The sequence below is a fragment of the Hevea brasiliensis genome, chromosome 1 (genome assembly GCF_030052815.1).
Source record: "Hevea brasiliensis isolate MT/VB/25A 57/8 chromosome 1, ASM3005281v1, whole genome shotgun sequence".
In the NCBI taxonomy this organism is placed as follows: Eukaryota; Viridiplantae; Streptophyta; class Magnoliopsida; order Malpighiales; family Euphorbiaceae; genus Hevea; species Hevea brasiliensis.
In genome coordinates, this window is record NC_079493.1 from 97,119,858 (window position 1) to 97,135,454 (window position 15,597).

Consider the following 15,597-nt stretch of genomic DNA (forward strand, 5'->3'; position numbering starts at 1 on the left):
TTCATATTTTCTTTAACAATCAGTTCAATTACAGTTATACTTTTCCATGCCCAAGTAACCTATACAAATTGACCGGACTGGATAAACGGGTAAACTAGCACTGGGTACCAGGTACCTCGGGCCGTCACACCATCGGTCATAATGTGTCTCCCGGTGTGCAAACAGAATGGCTAATAAGCCATATAAGCAATAAGGCTTAAAGCCAAGTAAAACATCATAATCAGTATAGCCATAGGCTATCACATCACAGAATGGCAATGAAGCCATACATCATACGCATTACTGCTATCAGAACCCTATTGGCATGCCAACCTATCCAAACCAATCACATTAGGCCTACTAGGGCATTTGATACTTTTGAATTCTTCAATTTTTGAATTTTAAGTTTTTATGTCACTATTCACTTCAATAGTCATCAAAAAGTTGACTTTTGCATAGATCATAGGTGCATTGGTTTTAACACTCCCAATGTACCACATTTTACATTTAAAACTTGTTGGTTTTGGTCACTTTCTCAAAGCTTAGGTCATTTTGGCAAAATTGTCAATTTTTGGTTTTGGTGTCACTATTCACCTCATTGGTCAACAAAAATGTTGACTTTTGGATAGAAAATAGGTGTATTGGTCTTAACACCTCAAAAATACCACATTTTGTATTTCAAACTTGTTGGTATTGGTTGCCAATACCATTTTTAAGCTTAATGCTAATTGAGCAAAATTTTCGGTTTTCATGCTTCATCTTTACTGTTCCATTTGTTATTTTTACAGTGGGAATTTGAGGAAATAGTAAACATAAAAGTTGTTCCTTATTTTGTCTAGTTGAATTTCCTTTTTTGAATCACTCCATTTGGAGTTTTGTAGCTCAAGTTATGGCCAAAATAAGTTTACTGTTCACGCAATCGCTCATGCTGAGATTTTGGGTCTGGCAGATTTTTGGTCCAAGTTTGGTCAGTAATTTGACCAAGTTAAGTTCATAATTTGGTCTAACTTTCTTCTTATGAAATGTTCTACCATACTTAGGTTTCCATCGGTTCAAGAATCGCCTAAATCCGAGTTTTCTAGAGAGAGTTATAGCCATCCAAACATTACTGCTCAAATCAAAATCTGCAGAGTTGTAGGTTTGAACAGTGACTGTGACTGCCATTTGGGTTAGGTTCTGTTCATAATTTCGGGTAGGTTTCTTCATGAAAGTTTTTTGTCTATGTCTTGACTTATTGCTGTAAAAATTTCAGGTCAATTGACCAAATTTACAGTGAGTTATGGCCAAATGAACAGTTACTATTCATTTGGTCATTCTGTAGAATCAGTGCAGGGTATCCGGATTTGGGGCCAAGTTTTGGTCCTCTTGCTTTGGTCTTTTGGGCATGGTTTCTTCAGCAAAAATGTGCCATTATAAGCCTAGTTTCATGTCCAATTGGCCAAACACCAATTGGACTAACACAGCCCAAGTTATGGCAGTGCAAAGGGACTGAATTTTCAGTCCCTATGTCATCCTAGGGCACTGCAATCCTCACTTTGCAATCTCATTTTTCTGTCCATTTGTTGGTCAAATTACCTAAAATGGTCACTAATTGACCATTAAAATGCTCTCTAATAATTTCCTAAGCCAAGTCACATTTTCACCTTTCCAAACCCTAATTCAAATTCATGGTTTATGCCATGTATCTTAGTAGCTACCAATGCATTGCTCATATGTTTATCACTTCAACATGGTTTCTATTCCACTCTAAGCTCATCAAAACACTTCCCCCTATTCTATAGCTAGGGCAGCCAAAATTCAAGATGTTATACACATAAGTTTTTGTTAATTTAAATCACAATCCTTACTAGTTTCAAGTCCCAAACCATGAAAATAATGAGTTTTTAAGATATAAATGCACTAACCTCAAGTGGCAGAATTTTTCCCTTCCTCAAAGTCTTGATTTCCTTTTCTTTTTGCTCCCACAATAATCATCAAGATGATAGAATGAATTTTTGTGTTGGTAGTTAGGGTTTTCAGTGGAAGAAAGCTAAGAAAGATGAAGGATGAAAGGTTGTTAATGGTGGAATGGGTAAGAGTGAGTGAGTGGCGTGAAGAAGAAGAGAGGGAGCTGGTTTTGTGTCTCTAGAATTCTGCCTCATTACCCATTTTTATTTCATTTTAATGGACTTGCTTAAATTTGATTGGCCAATACACTTTTAATTACCTAAGCATGACATCATAATTCCCAATTAAGCTCCTTTTTCTTTCTTTTCTTTTCTATCAAGTTTCAATTTAATTTCTAGCAATGTTTCTTCATATTTTATGTCATATTAATTATTTACTCAACTGGACAAGTCGACCAAAAATCACCTCTGAAGGCGAAATGACCAAAATGCCCTCCGTTCGGCTTAACGGGTCAAAATTGTCTGTACCGATTGAAAAATTTTTCTAAATATTTTCTTGGCATTCTAATGCCATAGGAACCTCAATGACCCTTCTCTGGAGTTTCAAAAATTATTTTATAATTTTTCTCCCGGGTCTAAGGCTCCTCGTTGCAAGAACCGCAACTTCCCTCTGGTTACCCATCGCTAGGGCACCGGCTCGTTTAACTTGGTTGTATTTTATTTCAAAAATTTTTACTAAATTTTTCTTATTAATATTTGAGTTAATTATGATTCCCGACTTTAGTTTAAATATTTTTGGATGTTCTAAATTGGACCGACCACGATCACACCTAATGAGAATGTACGGAGTTGCTACGGGGAGGGTGTTACAAGGATAACACAGAAAGGTGAAGAAATAAAGAGGTATTAGCTCCTTGGCTATTTACATTGGGTAAATTTCGAGGATGAAATTTAAATAAGAGGGGAAGAGTTGTAACATCATCCCAGAGCAATTCCAAGATACCATCGTTCCAGGACCTGTCGGTCCTGATACCTAGAACTTCGGAAAATATTTAAACTAAAGTGAGGAACCATAATTAACTCAAATATTAATAAGAAAAATTTAGTAAAAATTTTAGAAATAAAATACAAACAAGTCAAATGAGCCAGTGCCCAAGCGAAGGGTAACTAGAGGGAAGTTGCGGTTCTCGCAACGAGGAACCCTAGACCCAGGGGAAAAATTTTAAAATAAGTTTTGGGACTCCAGAGAAGGGTTATTGAGGTTCCTATGGCATTAGAATGCCAAGAAAATACCTAGAAAAATTTTTCAATCAGATGACAATTTTGACCCGTTAAGCCAAACGGAGGGCATTTTGGTCATTTCGCCTTCAGAGGTGATTTTTGGCCGACTTGTCCAGTTAAGTAAATAATTATTATGACATAAAATATGAATTAATATTGATAAAAAATTAATTGAAAGTGAGTAGAGAAGAAGAGAAAGGAAAATACAATAAAATGCCAATTATGACATATTATGAGGTCATTTAAAATTGTCCACCAATAACAATTAAGTAACCATCAAATTAACTAATAAAAAGAGTCAAAAGAGACCAAAGAATTAAAAAGCGAACAGCAGCCCTTCTTCTCCTTCAAAAACGTTTTTCACCTCCTCCCTCACTCCTCCATTAACAAACTTTCTAAAGCTTCAATTTCCATGCTTTCCTCACCCCAAAACCCTAAGTCCCTTCACTAAAAACTTGTCTCTACCTCTTGGGAAGTGTTTGGCAGCCTAGAAAGGGAAAGAAAGTGAAGATTAACTTGGGAAAATTCTGCCCTACAAGAGGTTAGTGCACATATATACTTAAAACTCTTTAATCCCATGCTAGAGACTTGAAACAAGTATGAATTTGTAACTTAAATGAATAAAAGTTATGTGTATGTCCACCATGATTTTTGGCAGCCCTAAAGAAGGAACATGATTGAGTGTCTTGATGGACTTAGAGTGAACTAGAGAGTATGTTTAAAATATATATATATATATATATATATATATATATATATATATATATATATATATATGTAAGGAATGAAAGTGATTAATTAAGGTAGTTGTGAAAATTTATAATGGAAATTAGGGTTTTGAGGTGTGAAACTTGGATTTAGCTTATGAAATTGTGAAAGAACATTATAAGGGTCAATTAGTGACCATTTTAGGTAAGGTGACCACAATTTGGACTGAAATATAGCATGGCAAAGTGAATGTGTAGGCTGCCTAAGGACAGCAGCAGAGTGACTGAAATTTCAGTCCACTTGGACTGCCATATCTTGGGCTGTGTTGGTCGAATTGGTGTTTGGCCAATTGGACATGAAACTAGGCTTATAATGGCACATTTTTCTGAAGAAACCATGCCCAAAAGACCAAAGCAAGTGGACCAAAAGTTGGCCCCAATCCGGATACCCTGCAACAAAGATCATAGAATGACCAAATGAACAAGAATCGTTCATTTTGCCATAACTCACTGTAGATATGGTCAATTGACCTGAAATATTTACAGCAACAAGATAGGATATAGACAAACAACTTTCATGAAGAACATCACCCCAAATTATGCCATTAACCCATTCAAATTATTGGGCAAAGTTGAGTTATAAAACCTGAAACTCTGCAGATTTTTATTTGAGCAGTAATGTTTGGAGGACTATAACTCTCTCTAGAAAACTTGGATTTAGGCGATTCTTGAACCGATGGAAACCTAAGGCATGGTAGAACATTTCATATGAAGAAAGTTAGACCAAATTATGAACTTAACTTGATCAAACTACTGACCAAAATTGGACCAAAATCTGCCAACACCCAAAATTGCAGCATGAACAGTACATGTGAACAGTAAACTTATTTTGGCCATAACTTGAGCTACAAAACTCCAAATGGAATGATTCAAAAAAAGAAATTCAACTAGACAAAATAAGGAACAACTTTCATGTTTACCATTTCCTCAAATTCCCACTGTAACAGTGCTTAATGGAATAGTAAAGTTAAGCTTCAAAAACTGAAAATTTTGTTTCCCTTGGTTTAAGCCTAGAAATGGTAATGGTGATCACTTCCAACAAGTTTTAAATGAAAAATGTGGTATGTTTGAAGTGCCAAAGTCAATGTACCTACTTTCTATGCAAAAGTCAACTTTCTTGTTGACCAATGAATTGAATAGTGACACCAAAAGTTGAAATTCAAAGATTGAAGAATTTTAAAGTATCAAATGCCCTAGTATACCTAACAAGATTGGTTTGGATAGTTTGGCATGCCAATAGGGTATTGTTTTAGCAGTACTGCGAAAGGCTTTATGCCTGTATTCATGGCTTTATGCCCGTATTCATGGCTTTTATGTCCGTATTCATGGCTTTTATGCCGATTATGTAATATCATGGCTTTTTAGCCATACTGACTGCATACGTGGTTGACGTTCTGCGTCCCATGGTATGACGGCCCGAGGCACCGCGGTGTCCAGTGCCAACGACCCGTTATCCAGTCCAGTCGTCCAGTATAGGTTACTTGGGCATGGAAAAGTATAACTGTAATTGAACTGATTGTTAAAGAAAATACGAAAATTAAATATCAGGAATGATTATGATAGAATACAAAGAAACTCAAGATCATGAAGAAAATAATTAACAAAATGAATGAAGAAGTTAATATCATAAAACGTAATTAGCCCTCGACTAAACATTAAGTTGGTAATTATTCAGTTCTTATGAACACAATGGCTAAGAAATTATGATTTTTATTTGCATATTATATTTTCTTGTATTATTGGCACCACTAAGCTTTATGCTTAGCGCGTCGCTTTTGCAACACGTAGGTACTGAAGATTTGGACAGAGGGCCCAGTAGACCACAGATTCGGTAAGGCAGTTCACAGTTCTGCATAGTGTGCGTGTCACTTCACCATCCACAGTGCATTGATAGGACACTAGGTCCCATTTTGTATTTTGAGGTTTTTGTAAATTTTGTAATTAAACTCTTATTTTATCATGTGTATTTGAAACAAATGTAATATAATTTTGTATTAATGTAAGTACTTGTAAATTGTGATTATAAATCACATGTGAGAATTTATTTATGATTTGAGTCTAATGATGATGTGAAATGAATGAATGACAAATAGAGGAATCGTTAAGAAAATTGTGTTTGTGAAAGGAAAAGTGAATACATAACTGTGACTTGTACATGATTATCACATGAGATGAATGATTGAGAAATGAATGGTGAAAAATGTTGAGATTTTGATATTGAAGTTTGAGAGTGATGAGATGATTGAATATGATCATAGGAAGTGTTTTTCACAGGTTCCGAAGAACTGTTTTCTCCATTTTTAGCCGGTACTCTGCCGGATTTTCTTTAAAATTTTCGGAACCTCAAATAAATAATAATTTCAATAAATGGCTTAAATGAATTATATTTCACAAATTGTATTCAAAACCATGATAAAAATGAATTAAGATAAAATAGAGTGCTCCGGCACACTGAGTGGCATAACTTGCTCGGCTACACTGTAGTCGGGTAAGGGGTGTCACATTTTACCCTGAAGGCAAGATTCACAAGTTGGAGTAGGCTCAGAGCCCAATGAGGATAGAATCCCCATTTTATCCAATTTTGCAATCCTATCTTCTGCAACATGACATAACCTTAAGTGCCAAATATATTTTGAAGTTGAGTTAGTTTTCATCATGGCATTGCATTCTTTTAGATTGCTATACTCTGGCCAGTGGAAACACTTTCTTACTGGCAATGGAAACACTTTCCTGTTGGTAGTGGAAACACTTTCCTTTGCCTCCATTAGCTTTAGTCTTCCTTTTCTGTTTAGCTATTTTCTTGGAAGGAACAGGAATCTGAGGTTTCTTTTTCTTAATACCCTTCTTCTTGTTGGATTTTCCAGCAGAAGAAGATGTAATCAATGTTAGTAGTATGCCCTAGAGCATATCACTTAGTATGTATCTTGTACATATTTTTATTAATAAAAGGCATTTCCACTTTTCCGTTTACATAATATATTTATGTGTAATAGAAAAGGTCCATTGATATTTTGTTAGAAATATTATTCTTAAGTTGTTAAGAATATGAGTGACAATATTTCTAGCACGAAGTATCATAAATAGGTTCACAATCGAGGATACTTCATAATAAGGACATGACTTATCCAGAAAGATTGTATTCATGTTTATTCCCAAGTTATTTATATGAGATATAAATAAGATGGAATGGTGAGTCTCATGCCATATAACAAACATGATAGGCACTTATAAATGATAAGTAGGTAACCAAAGGACACTTATGACAAGCACGTGGAGTTTATTCTTGTTAATGTTTTGTCATAAATCATATAAGTGCATATAATCTTTAGACCTGAGATAGCACAGTTATCTTGTATATAGGTAGTTTGAGTTTGATATCGCTTTCATACTTGTACTGTATGGGTATATGGGCATGTGTTGGCTCCTACTAGTTATATATGGAGGTAGGTGTTGATCAAGATGGAATCTGTTCCTCTAAGTAAATAGAGATAAAATCCTATGTTCATTTAATTGTTCTTGATGTTTCAAGTTCCTGGCCAGGACAGATAGATTTATTCAGAAAAGAGTTTCTGATGAGAAAAATCTTTTAATCAAGAACTGAAATTAAAAGAGAACATAATATTCATAGCAAATGGAGTTTGACATAAACCATGACTCCAGCTTGAGTTGGGATTTTGTAACAGAGAGATTCTAGTGCATGGTAACATATGATTATAGGTTCATTTAAGGTAAACCTTATTACTAATTGGGTGGCTATGGCATGCTATGCTAGGTGTTAACCATGGTCTATGAGGTTCATAAAATGATTTAGAGAAATCATTTATGGTAAGAAAGAGTTCTGATGATATTAAGAGTTGATATCATGTCTCATTGCCAATTAGTGATGAGCCTAGTAAGTCACACACATACACAAGTTATCACCTAATTAAATATGATTTAATTAATTAATTAAAGAGTTTAATTGATTAATTAAATAGGTTTGGTTTGCAATTAGATTGCAAAGTCCCTAGCATGACTTGAAACCAAATCTAGATTATTAGATGTATAATATAAGTTAAATTTATATTTAAAGTGTTTAAATATGAATTTAATTAATGAGAAATTAATTAATAGAGATTAATTAATTAATTTATATTTGATATAAATTAATTAGAAGAAGAAAATAATTATTTTGGGTTGAGAACTCAAAATTAAGACACAAGGGCATTTTGGTCATTTTGTACAGGACACGTGGCACCATGAGATGGTGACACATGGCATAACACATAAGCTTGCCAAATGTTTTTTAATCATGTAAGATGATTAAAATCAAAATTAAATATAGGTTTGACACTTGGCACAATGTGATTGGGTCACTTAAACCTAGAGCTAATCAAAGGGTGACATGTGGCAAGGGTTTAATGTGTTAACCTAGCTATTTAAGTGTTGTTATGAGAAAATAAAATACAACAAGCAGCCACACTCCTTTGTCACGCCACTTTGAGGGTTTTTATCTCTTCTTCTTCATCTCTTATCAATTCAAAGAGATTAGCCATCAATCTCTTGAATTAAGAACACTAGGAATTGTTTCTAGTGTCCTGTTTACATTTCTAATCTCTTAAAAGGCAGAACTTGAATTTCTAATTAATAGAAAAGGCTTTAGAAGCTGTTCAAGGGCTGCCATAGGTGTTCTTGGTGTGGACAAGCTAGAGGGACAACATCTGGTGTCCTGAAGACGAATCTCAAAGGCGCAGACACGCTGCAGTACATCAAGAGGTTAGTGTAATCGTTCTTGATTTAATCTAGGGTTCTAAAATTAATCTGATTAATTTTAAAATCTTAAATGGCAAATACAGATCCAAAAACATATTAAAAGAGTTTTAATATGTTGTTTATCATTGAAATCAAATAGATAAAAATAAATCTTGCATGATGCATGTGACCCTAGGTGAAAATTTTTGAATTCAATGGTATAAACTTGTGTTTTTCACGCCTGCCCTTCAATTGGTATCAGAGCCACTATATTTGCCATTTAGATTGTTGATTACATGATTTAATTGTGTGATTTGATCATGAGATGATTGATCCATTGCTGGTTGGATCAAGAGGTGTGGCGGCTTGCTTGATGAACTCCAACATGGTGCGCATGGCTTGGGAAGATCATGGTGCGCATGGTTGTTATTAAATTCTGCAATTGTTGCATGATGAAAGGTTCATCATATGGCTAATTAAAATGTTTAATTAGGATTTTTAATCACACAATTAAATTATGATTCAAATCAGAATTTTAAAAATTGTTTGAATGTGATTCAAACCTGAATTTTAAAAGTTGTTTGAATGTGATTCAAATATGAATTTTTAAAGTTGTTTGAATCATATTTAAATATGATTTTTTAAAATTGATTGAATAAAATTCAGATCTGATTTTTAAAAAAATGTTTGAATGTGATTCAAATCTGATTTTTTAAAAAATGTTTGAATGTGATTCAAATCTGAATTTTTTAAGTTGTTTGAATGTGATTCAAATCTGAATTTTTAAATTTGTTTGAATGAGATTCAAATCTGAATTTTTAAATTTATTTGAATCATATTCAAATCTGGATTTTTAAGTTGAATATGAGATATTCAATTTAATTTAAGTATGTATGTTTTATTTAATTGTTAAATAGTGATATGCATGATGGATGATCATGGACTATAAAAGACCAATGTGATTGGATTTATTTCTTTTATGTTTCTTTGGGATTGTAAATTAATTAATTTATTTTAATTTTTTTTGGGCATGTATTATTAAGTTTGTAATAATTTTTGGGTTGTAATTTCATTTATTTAAGTTCTTGTAAATTCGCCTTGGTATGCCAAGGATTACTATGTAATATTGGATTGCAAGAAGTTCAAGGAGGTCAAGAGCATTGGTGGGACCAGTGGGAGGAATTCAAGATCAAGTGTTGATTATGTACTCCTTCAGCAACTCTTGTAAAATGAATGAATGAAATGCACCTAGGAATGCCCTGATTCAATTCTTGGTGGCTTAGAATTGAATCCCTTAGAAAGTCCATGATCATACCATATTTACTGCTTATCCATGAATGCATGAGATGTATGGGAATGTATGCAATTATATGATATATGCATGCTAAATGGATAATGTGCAAAGTGAGACCTTAATAGTAAATAGAATGACCATAAAATCTTCCAAACAAATGATTAAGTTGGAAATGCTATAATTAAAGTAATTATAACATAGGCCCTCCATTGGGGCAATTATTTTAAGAAAATTTAAATAGTTGCATAAGATGCAATTTATTTAAGAGATTTTCTTAAGAATAATTGTTAAGCATGAGATGTTGTAAATATGTAAATGGTTTAGTGGCCAATATTGGATGTACCTGAGGACATTAAAATTATTTGCATAATTACTGGCTCAATGGGATCAACTTAACTAATGCAAGATAAGTCAATAATGGATGTACCTGAGATTTTGAGCATTAGGGGCTAGGTAAAGGATTGAACCTCACATGAGATGTGATGGGCAAGGAGTTGCTCACTTATAGTTTATTATAATTCCAATAATGGATGTACCTGAGGATGATCAATAGAATTATAAGAATTCAATAACCCTCTAGAAATACATACAACTATTATTTACTATTTCTACTTTGGAAGTGTAGGATTCGCTAAGTTAGTGGGAGGACCAATTTGATTAAAAGACCATAATCATTTTGGTTAATTACATGATACATTTACTAATTAATCTGGTTATTTTCTGCAATTAATTTTCTGATAATAATGAGCACAGAACAACCACCACCATCCAATATCCTTGCAAGCATACTTGATCGCAATAGGTTGACAGACCTAATCATGCGATTGTCTAAGAAATTTGAAACTTGTCCTGAACCTTGAACATATAGGATATGTTCTAGATTCAAATTTTCCTGGTCCCTTACCTCCAGAGGCCACACAAGAGGAACATGAAACTTTGGACAAGTGAAAGGAGCATGATATGAGAGCTAAGTGTTACATGTTTGCTTCCACGAGTAATGAGTTACAGAAGCAGCATGAAAACTTGCAGAGTGCAAGTGAGATCCTCCTTCACCTACAAGAGTTGTATGGTGAGCACAGTAGGAATGCTAGGTATGAGATATCTAGGCAGCTGTTCCGCATGAGGATGTCTGAGGGACAGAATGTTGGGGATCATGTCCACAAGATGATTCGGCTGATTGAGCAGTTGGAATATCTTGACTTCAACATGGATTTCTAACTACAGACGGATTTGATCCTTCAGTCCCTTCCTGAGTCTTTTGGGAATTTTGTGACAAATTTCCATATGACTCAACAGGAATACACCTTAGCTGGTTTACTCAACATGCTGGTTATTGCCCAAAAGAATATGCCAGGCAATAAAGGAAAAGAGGTAGCTTTGGTTGCATCTTCTTCTGCTGGAAAGTCCAACAAGAAGAAGGGCAATAAGAAAAAGAAACCTCAGATTCCTGGTCCTTCTAAGAAAATAGCTAAACAGAAAAGGAAGACTAAAGCTGATGAAGGCAAAAGGAAAGTGTTTCCACTGCCAACAGGAAAGTGTTTCCATTGCCAATAGGAAAGTGTTTCCATTAGCCAGAGTATAGCAATCTAAATGAATGCAATGCCATGGTGAAAACCAACTCAAGTTCAAAATATATTTGGCACTTAAGGTTATGTCATGTTGCAGAAGATAGGATTGCAAAACTGGAGAAAATGGGGATTCTATCCTCATTGGGCTCTGAGCCTACTCCAACTTGTGAATCTTGCCTTCAGGGAAAAATGACTAGATCACCCTTTGTTGGACAAGGGCTAAGAGCTGAAAATATTTTGGAGCTAATACATAGTGATGTATGTGGTCCATTTAAAGAAATGGCTAGAGGGGGTTTTCATTATTTTATTACCTTTACTGATGATAAATCAAGGTTTGGGTATTTGTATTTGATGAAATACAAACATGAATCTTTTGAAAAGTTCAAAGAATTTAAATCTGAAGTAGAAAATCAAACAGGAAAGAATATTAAAGCTCTTCGATGGATCGTGGAGGTGAATATTTGAGTCGAATTTGATGAATACTTGAGAGAGCATGGCATTGTTTCTCACCGACTCCTCCAGAACGGCACAAATTGAATGGTGTATCTGAAGGAGAAATCGTACCCTATTGGATATGGTACGTAGTATGATGAGCTATACCGATATGCCAATCTCCTTTTGGGATTTGCATTAGAATCACTTTGTATATTCGAATAGGATTCCATCAAAATCAGTTTCTTCCACACCTTATGAGATATGGCATGGAAGAAAACCAAGTCTTAAGCATGTTAAGATTTGGGGTTGTCCAGCTTATATCAAAAAGCTGAACACTGATAAATTGGAGACCAGATCAGAAAAAGGTCGATTTGTTGGATATCCAAAAGATAGTTTTGGATATTATTTTTATTTGCCTACTTCACAAAAGGTTGTGATAAGTAGAGATGCCATATTTCTTGAACAACAGTTTGTTCAAGAAGGAGGCAAAGGAAGGCAAATAGAGTTAGAATTGGAGAATTCTGACCAACCAACAGATCAGATGGATATAGATCCATCTAGTCAACCAATACCCGTTGATGAAACATCTACAGTTGTTCCTCGTAGAACAACTAGGGTATCTCACCCACCAGTGAGATATGGTTTTCTTCATGAAGAAGAACAAGAGTTGTCTACTCATGAAGAAGTAGATCATGGAGATGATCCACTTACCTATGAAGAAGCTATATCAGATATAGACTCTTCAAAATGGATTGATGCTATGAAATCCGAGATTGATTCCATGTATAAGAATCAAGTTTGGGATCTTGTTGACCTACCTAAAGGTATTATACCTATAGGGAACAAATGGGTTTTCAAGAAGAAAATTGGTTCTGATGGAAAGGTAGAGACCTATAAGGCAAGGCTAGTAGCGAAAGGGTTTCGCCAAAGGCAAGGAATCGACTATGAGGAGACTTTCTCGCCTATTGCCATGCTTAAATCAATTAGGATTTTATTAGCAATAGCTGCGTACTATGATTATGAGATTTGGCAGATGGATGTCAAAACAGCTTTTCTCAATGGATACATTGAAGAAAACATTTTCATGGAACAACCTAAGGGATTTGAATCCCAAGATGGTTCCAAGGTATGCAAGCTAAAGCGATCCATTTATGGGTTGAAACAAGCTTCGAGGAGTTGGAACATTCGTTTTGATGAGGCCATTAAATCCTTTGGTTTTATCAAAAATGAGGATGAGCCATGTGTATATAAGAAGGTTAGTGACAGTGCTATCACTTTCCTTGTCTTATATGTGGATGACATACTGTTGATGGGTAATGACACAGGTATGTTGACGACTATAAAGGTATGGTTGTCAAATACATTCTCCATGAAAGACTTAGGGGAGGCAACCTATATTCTTGGGATTCGCATCTATAGAGATAGAGCGAAAAGAATAATTGGTTTATCCCAAAGTCTATACTTGGAAAAGGTGTTAAAGAGGTTTAACATGCTTGATTCCAAGAGAGGATTGTTACCAGTGAGACATGGTATCCATCTTTCTAAAGAGATGTCTCCAAAGACACTTGAAGAAAGAGATAAGATGGCCAGGATTCCATATGCTTCGACTATTGGAAGTTTAATGTATGCAATGTTGTGTACTAGGCCGGATATCGCATATGCTGTTAGTTTGACTAGCAGGTATCAATCCAATCCAGGTTTGGAACATCGATAGTCATCAAGAATATCCTTAAGTACTTGAGAAGAACTAAGGATTTATTCTTGATTTATGGAGGTGGAGACTTGCAATTGGATGGTTATCCGATTCGATTTCCAATCGATATCGATGATAGAAAGTCTACCTTTGGATATGTGTTCATTTGTAATGAAGGTGCGATCGATTGGAAGAGTTCCAAACAGAGCACGATCGCAGATTCCACTACGTGCCGAGTATATTCTTTGTATCGATGTCGCAAAGGAAGTCGCTTGGATAAAGAAGTTCGTGACAAAACTTACAAGAGTTCCTTCCATTGAGTCGCCAGCCCACTACATCGTGACAATAATGGAGCGATCATACTGAGCTAAGGAACCAAGGTCTCACCGTAAATCCAAACACATAGAAAGGCGCTACCACATTATCGGAGAAATAGTTAGGCGAGGCGATGTAGCCATGCAGAAAATAGCATCACCAAAATCCGGTGATCCATTCACTAAGCCTATGTCACAGACTCGCTAGACGACATCATGAGAAGATAGGTCTAAGATATTGTAATGAATGGCTCTAGTGCTAGTGGGAGATTGTTAGTAGTATGCCCTAGAGCATATCATTTAGTATGTATCTTGTACATATTTTTATTAATAAAGGCATTTCCACTTTTCCGTTTACATAATATATTTATGTGTAATAGAAAAGGTCCATTGATATTTTGTTAGAAATATTATTCTTAAGTTGTTAAGAATATGAGTGACAATATTTCTAGCACGAAGTATCATAAATAGGTTCACAATCGAGGATACTTCATAATAAGGACATGACTTATCCAGAAAGATTGTATTCATGTTTATTCCCAAGTTATTTATATGAGATATAAATAAGATGGAATGGTGAGTCTCATGCCATATAACAAACATGATAGGCACTTATAAATGATAAGTAGGCCGAACCAGTGACACTTATGACAAACACGTGGAGTTTATTCTTGTTAATGTTTTGTCATAAATCATATAAGTGCATATAATCTTTAGACCTGAGATAGCACAGTTATCTTGTATATAGGTAGTTTGAGTTTGATACTGCTTTCATACTTGTACTGTGTATGGGTATATGGGCATGTGTTGGCTCCTACTAGTTATATATGGAGGTAGGTGTTGATCAAGATGGAATCTGTTCCTCTAAGTAAATAGAGATAAAATCCTATGTTCATTTAATTGTTCTTGATGTTTCAAGTTCCTGGCCAGGACAGATAGATTTATTCAGAAAAGAGTTTCTGATGAGAAAATCTTTTTAATCAAGAACTGGAATTAAAAGAGAACATAATATTCATAGCAAATGGAGTTTGACATAAACCATGACTCCAGCTTGAGTTGGGATTTTGTAACAGAGAGATTCTAGTGCATGGTAACATATGATTATAGGTTCATTTAAGGTAAACCTTATTACTAATTGGGTGGCTATGGCATGCTATGCTAGGTGTTAACCATGGTCTATGAGGTTCATAAAATGATTTAGAGAAATCATTTATGGTAAGAAAGAGTTCTGATGATATTAAGAGTTGATATCATGTCTCATTGCCAATTAGTGATGAGCCTAGTAAGTCACACACATACACAAGTTATCACCTAATTAAATATGATTTAATTAATTAATTAAAGAGTTTAATTGATTAATTAAATAGGTTTGGTTTGCAATTAGATTGCAAAGTCCCTAGCATGACTTGAAACCAAATCTAGATTATTAGATGTATAATATAAGTTAAATTTATATTTAAAGTGTTTAAATATGAATTTAATTAATGAGAAATTAATTAATAGAGATTAATTAATTAATATATATTTGATATAAATTAATTAGAAGAAGAAAAATAATTATTTTGGGTTGAGAACTCAAAATTAAGACACTGGGGCATTTTGGTCATTTTGCAGTGTGACACGTGGCACCATGAGATGGTGACACATGG